The following is a 6,654-nucleotide window of genomic DNA, read 5'->3' as shown; positions in this document are numbered from 1 at the left end:
ATGGTTAAATGTGCTTGAGTTGAAGTAGTGCTAAGACGAGTGACCTCCCAAAAAGGGTAATGCTTCACCTCTACGAGCATCACTCAGATGCAATAAATGCTAAGTGAACCATAAATCATTAGTTTTGACTTATAAACTACCCAAATAAATTATAATAACAATAACATAAAATATTAATCTTTTTGCTAGTCATTTAAATTATGTTATTTACATTAGAAGTATGAACTTCTTGAATATTGTGCATAAATCCAATATAATGCTAAAAAGAAAACTACTTCATATATATAGCCACAATGTAACCTAAAAGGAAGATGATTGTCAAAACAAACATTCAATAAAGATTAATATCCACTTATTTCTAACCTTTAATGTCTCTTCTTACATGATATAAAACGAGTGTTACTAAAAACAATAACATTAGACAAAAGAAAGCCTGGACAAATGGCGTTACACTTGCACACAAAAAATGAATCAAAGGGAAAACAGCCCAGCTCTTACCTTGGCATGGTGTGGATGTTGCATCATGCCCAGCAAATCATGATATACTAAGACCTGAATTCAAACCCAACATCAGATATGAGAAGAAAAATGAGAATTTTATTTATTTATTTGCTTCGCTGCTACCTTGAGAGGGAAGAAGAAATGCTTATGCTACTCTAGATTATCGTCTGGCATGAGATGCATTTTTAAACAAATGCATACAGAAAACGTTAAATTTATATCTCTTACTAAGAAGGTTAATGAAATTTTAAAAAATTATCTGTTCGTAAAGATAAAGATGGTATATCAATTCTTGACATATCCACACAGAAAATAGCTATTGAACCTTAACTCGGGCATTTAAAAGATAAAAGAGAGCAGTATTCCTATAATCTGCTTGCATTATTCTGCAGCAAAATGTAGCAAATGTCTGTTTGGGCAATATCTCAGAATAATGTATCACCAAGCATGCAATTTGCTATTTCATTTGACTGCACTAACATAAACTTATACCAAAAGCACAAAAAGTCTTCTTTCGGAAGTTAATTGTATAGGTACCTGGCCACTACAAGATGGTCCTGCTCTAATTCCAATGGTGGGGATTTGAAGAGCAGAAGTCACGGCTGCTGCCACAGGGGATGGCATACATTCTAGTACAATTCAGAAGCAGCCAGCGTCCTGCAAAGCAAGCGCACTTTCCAGAACCTGCACAGAAGATGATCAATACATACTGTCATGCACACACCTAGGTGATGAGACCGAAACATAATTTTCAGTACTATCTGCTAAAATTTCAGTGAGCAGACCTTTATTGCACTTTCAGCAGTTTTACCGTGAGGACGAAAGCCACCAAGAACACTTATTTCCTGTTGGGTAAGCCCTACATGTCTCATCACTGCAATGCCTGCCTCAACTATAGCTTGAGCTGCCATTACCCTGGACAATGCACCTCCTTCAAGCTTTATTGCATCCATGCCACCCTCCTTCAATATCTTGATTGCAGTTCCCACTGCCTACCAGGCACACATATTATCACAGATCTTACAAATTATAGCTGAGAGAATATTGCAGTCCTAATAAGCTCAATTAACCACAGCACACATATTAGTTTTATAATGAAAATGATTGTGTGACCTAAAAATCCAGCAGAGACATGTAAATAATTGCAATATGAATTCATTGAATACAGTTCGTTCACACCAACACAAGATTTGAAAGAAACAAACCCATAACTCTACACACAATTTATCGCCCCACCTGCTCTGTGCTCTTTTCATAGCTTCCAAATGGCAAATCACCAACAAGAAGGGATCGTCTTGCTCCACGGGCAGCTACTTGACAATGGAGCGGCATATCCTCTATGGTAACAGGTAAAGTTGTATCATGCCCCCTGCACCACCATTCCTTCAAATATAGAAAAGAAAGTGGTATCTGAATATGTTTCATCAGAGGAAGCCCAAATAAGACAGAGCTTCTTCAAGAATAGAATGTTTAATCATAAACTACTCTCACCAGCTGAATCTCCTACCAAACAAGTATCAATGCCTGCCTGATCAACATGAACTGCTGATGGATAATCATAAGCTGTAACCATTGTGATTGGCTCTCCTTCTGCATATTTTTCAGAGAGATGCTTCAAAGTTATCCTCTTCCAGGGAGATTGGGATTTAGGTCCTCCATAAATAGTATTTTCTGGAAGATTGGACATGAAGCACACATCCAACAAGCTTGGCGAACGAACCCTATCCTTCTCGAATTTGCATGGATTTTGACAAAAATGATGTATTCTTTTCGTATTAACTGTTATCATCTTCTCTTTTGGCAATGAAGGGCTACGACGTATGACATGAGACTGTGGTAATGACTCAAGTAAACAGCCAGCCATGAAATTTGAGCTTTGCAGCATTGTGACAATTTCAAGCAGTACCTCAGCAAGGAAGCAATTGTCCTAAAACAAAAAAATCTTAAAATAAACAATTTATTAAGACCAGAATCAAGGTACAATGTAAACCAATATAGTTACAAAGAGTTTCCATCTATTTTACTATAATACAATCACAATGCATGTTTACACGTGAGTATTGAATCTTGAGAACTCAAAATTTAAAGCCACCTTATGATATTATTTTTCATTTAAAACATTTTTTCTCATAAGCTGCGAGGTGGGGGCCCCTTCCTTTTAACTAATCATAAAGGAAAAAGAGTTACAGAAGAGCCATCATGCAGGAAGAAACGACGAAATGAATAGAAGAAGATAAGAACAAAACCCAGGAGAAGAGAAAGAACCAAAAAGAGATAGAAGAAACAAATAAACAATCAAAGCCTGTTACAGCAGGAAGCTAAAAGCTAAAATCAAAATGCCAAAATGAAACTAAACTCTAGTGTTCTGATAAGGGAGAGCATCCATAGTCCACTGGGATCCCTCCTCAACATCTTTCTTGCCTCCGATTCGAGGTTTTTCAGCCTCTGACTTCCTCCCTTTCCTCTTCTTAGTAGCACCATAGTCTAGTTTAGATTTAATGCTCACAGCCTAAGAAATCCCACACCTTCATGGAGGCGCTACCACAGAATCACAATCAAAGTAAGGATTCAAATCCTCCATAACTGGAAAAGTACCTTCTGAATATGATGTTGGAATATTAATTATTGTTGGTTGTTTCTCTTTGGAGCCAAATGCCCACCTACCACCTGACGACCAATAGAACAGCCAGAAAAAATTAATATGGGTAGGTGAGATTTTCGAATTGAAAATGAGAGGGAAAACCGTTTTAGGTCAGAAGCCGATCAGCAGATCTAGTCGTTAGAGTGCAGAGAAAAGGAAGTTCATTTCATGCCTACAGTTGCATGTGTTCATTCTCTGATCATTCTGTACGTTTATTGTTTTGTTGAGTTTGCAGATCAAGCAGATTAGAGAGAAGTTGCAGAGCTGAGCAGAGAAGGAAGAAGGAAAGAAGTTTGTGCCTGCAGTTGCACGTGTTTCCCCTGTTCACTCAGTAAGTTTGTTGTTGTTTGGATTTTTCCTGTTGAAGCAGTGATTGCTCCAAGACACCATTGTATGCAACCATTAGAGTTGCAGATTTAAAAGTTTATTGAAGTTTGAAGTATTATTAGTTTAGGGTTATTTTTAGAGTTTTCTAGTTGAAGCTGAATGCTCCTAGATTTTGTAATAGTTTAAATCTCAGTTGAATAGAAAAGAAAGTAGGCATACTTTAATCTATTGTTCTTCCTCTTCTATTCATTTTATTTGAGAAACTTTTTTAAAAGGTTAAAGCTCGGCTCTCCGATTTTAATCGTGAAAGCATTCACGTTAGATTTTTTCTAAGTTATAAATCTTATTAGTTGGAGCCGACCTTACTCGACATCCATTGTCTTCTTTGAGTGCCGAGCTAACTCGGAACCTATCCTTTGTGTGCCAAGATCACTCGGCACCTGTTGCCTATCACTCGGCACCATCAAGTGCCGAGCAAGTGTCGAGTGGAGGACAAAAAAATGCTACAGTAGAAAGCTCGAGAAGAGCAAATGGAGCAAGTAGCTCACAAAATATTTCAAGAGGAGGTAAGAAAAAATACAACTCAAATAAGAGTAATGTAGAATGCTACTACTATCATAAATATGAGCGTTATGCAAGTGAATGCTAGAAGAAGCAGAATGATCAGTCAAGACAAGAAAATGTGGCTGATGTGAACATGGGAAGTGGACCCAATGTTGCTGCCCTCATAATTTGTAATATTGGTGAAGAAGGAAGCCCTGAGGCTTGGTACCTCGACAGTGGATGTAGCAACCACATGAGTGGTAATGAAACTTTTTTTTCATTTATTGACAAGAGTTTCAAATCAGAAATTAAGATGGGTAACAATGGAACCCTACCTGCTGTGGGCAAAGGATCTATTATGGTTTGCACCAAGAAAGGTGAGAAAAGGGAAATACAAAATGTGTATTTCGCCCCTGGTATGAAGCACAATTTGATGAGCATTGGTCAGCTCATTCAAAATGGATATAAAGTGCTGATGGATAATGACACATGTGTCATTTATGAAAAGGATGGGAGCAAGAACTTGCTTGCAGCAGTTCAAATGACAAAGAACAGAATGTTTCCCTTGAGGATAAAGACATGTTTCTCATCTCAAGTTTGTGTTGCACCTCACACACAATCAGCTCTAAGGAGTGTGATTGAAGACCCTTCACGGTTGTGGCATCTCAGATATGGTCATCTCAGCTATGCTAGTTTAAATTTATTGTCAAATAAAAGAATGGTAGAAGGTTTGCCACATGTAGGAAATTTTTGTGACAAGTGTGAGGCTTGTATTTTGGGTAAGCAACATAGGCTTCCCTTTAATTCTGAAAATTCTAGGAGAGCTAGATATCCATTAGAATTAGTGCATACCGACTTAGTCAGTCCTATGCGAGTTACTTCCATTGAGGGGAGTACTTATTTCATGACATTCATTGATGATTTCAGTCATAGGACATGTGTGTATTTCTTAAAGAATAAATCTGAAGCATTTGAAAAATTTGTAGAACTTAAGGCCCAGACTAAAAGAGAATGTGGACATTATATCAAGGTCCTAAGATTTGATAAAGGAGGGGAGTATACCTCCAATTCTTTTGTAAATTTTTGCAGGAAACATGACATTAAGAAAGAGCTCATAGCCAGCTATACACCACAGCAGAATGGAGTGGCTGAAAGAAAGAATAGGACCATTGTTGAAATGTCAAGGAGCATGATGAAAGAGGAAGGTCTCCAAACTGAATTTTGGAGAGAGGTTGTGGCAAAAATAGTTTACCTAATTAATAGGTGTCCTACAAAGGCAGTCCATGATAGAATTCCAATGGAAGCATGGTCACGAAGAAGATGGAGAGTTGAACACCTAAGGGTGTTTGGATGTGTTGCATATGCACATGTGCCTAAAGAACAAAGGCAGAAATTAGATGACAAAGGTGTGAAATGTATTTTCACAGGGTACAACCCAGAATCAAAGGCATACAGATTGTATGACCTATTGAACAAAAAGATGACTCTTTCAAGAGATGTGGAATTTCTTGAAAATTAGTCTTGGTATGGTTCAACTAATGAGTCAACAAGCACTTCAAGTAAAGTGCCAATTATGAGTGAAGAAGATGCTGATGAACAACAAGAAGGAGCAAATAGAAGAAAAGGCAAGCAACCTTAGTCATTGTCGAGCTCCTCTAGGCATGATCGAGTGTTAGGCATGACTGAGTGTCAATGCCGAGTACTAGTGAAGACCGAGCTGGTTGGTAAAGCAGCAATAGTGAAGATTTTTATCCCACACTCTCCTCCTTGTTACCAAGAAAGACCAAGAGTCTTAGGGAGATATACCAAGATGAAAGGTATGAAGATTATGATGAGAGTGTTAATTTTGCATTATTTTCTCATAGTGATCCAATATATTTTGAAGAAGCTATTAAGGAGAAGAAATGGTGTAAGGCCATGGATGAGGAGATAGATGCTATAGAAAGAAATGAGACATGGGAGCTAACTGATTTTCCTCCAAAGAAGCAAGTGATTGGAGTGAAATGGGTCTATAAGACCAAATGAAATGTTGAAGGCAAGATTGATAGGCATAAGGCAAAGTTGGTAGTCAAGAGCTACAAACAACAGTATGGAAGAGACTATGATGAGACCTATGCCCTAGTTGCAAGAATGGAAACCGTGCGTGTTGTCATAGCAATTGCAGCTTAGCACAAGTGGAAGGTATTTCAAATGGATGTGAAGTCTGCCTTCCTAAATGGTGTATTGAAAGAAAAAGTATATGTGGAGCAGCCACCTGGTTATGAAGTTGCAGGTGAAGAGAACAAAGTATATAGATTGAAGAGAGCTCTTTATGGGCTCAAGCAAGCTCCATGGGCATGGTACAGTAGGATTGACTCATATTTGATGAGCAATGGCTTTAGCAAAAGAAATGGTGAGCCCACTCTTTACATCAAGGTAGTAGATGGTAATGTATTAATTGTTGTCTTGTATGTAGATGACTTGATTTTTACTGATAATGATAAGGCTCTAATTGGTGAGTTTAAAGAGGCCATGAAAAGTGAATTTAAAATGATAGACCTAGGTCTCTTGAAATACTTTTTAGGCATAGAAGTAAAACAAATAATGATGGCATCTTCATCTCTCAAAAAATGTATGTAGGGCAGATCTTGGAGAGATTTAAA

The 6,654-nt window shown here is 37.7% G+C and overlaps 1 pseudogene across 1 annotated transcript; it reads right to left on the bottom strand.

Moving 5' to 3' along the window:
- Positions 1-471: 471 nt before the first annotated feature.
- On the bottom strand, positions 472-2,389 carry LOC149561075 (3-methyl-2-oxobutanoate hydroxymethyltransferase 1, mitochondrial-like; annotated as a pseudogene). The gene is made up of 5 exons (XR_016364234.1): positions 1,993-2,389; positions 1,738-1,884; positions 1,287-1,493; positions 1,039-1,185; positions 472-552 (listed from the first exon to the last, which is right to left on the bottom strand). The product of XR_016364234.1 is annotated as a 3-methyl-2-oxobutanoate hydroxymethyltransferase 1, mitochondrial-like (transcript).
- Positions 2,390-6,654: the final 4,265 nt, after the last annotated feature.

This window comes from Cupressus sempervirens, chromosome 4 (genome assembly GCF_028749045.1).
Source record: "Cupressus sempervirens isolate cs-2001-9-10 chromosome 4, ASM2874904v1, whole genome shotgun sequence".
Classification (NCBI taxonomy): Eukaryota; Viridiplantae; Streptophyta; class Pinopsida; order Cupressales; family Cupressaceae; genus Cupressus; species Cupressus sempervirens.
Note: the sequence above shows the minus strand (reverse complement) of the source record. Positions and strands in the feature narration are given on the sequence as shown.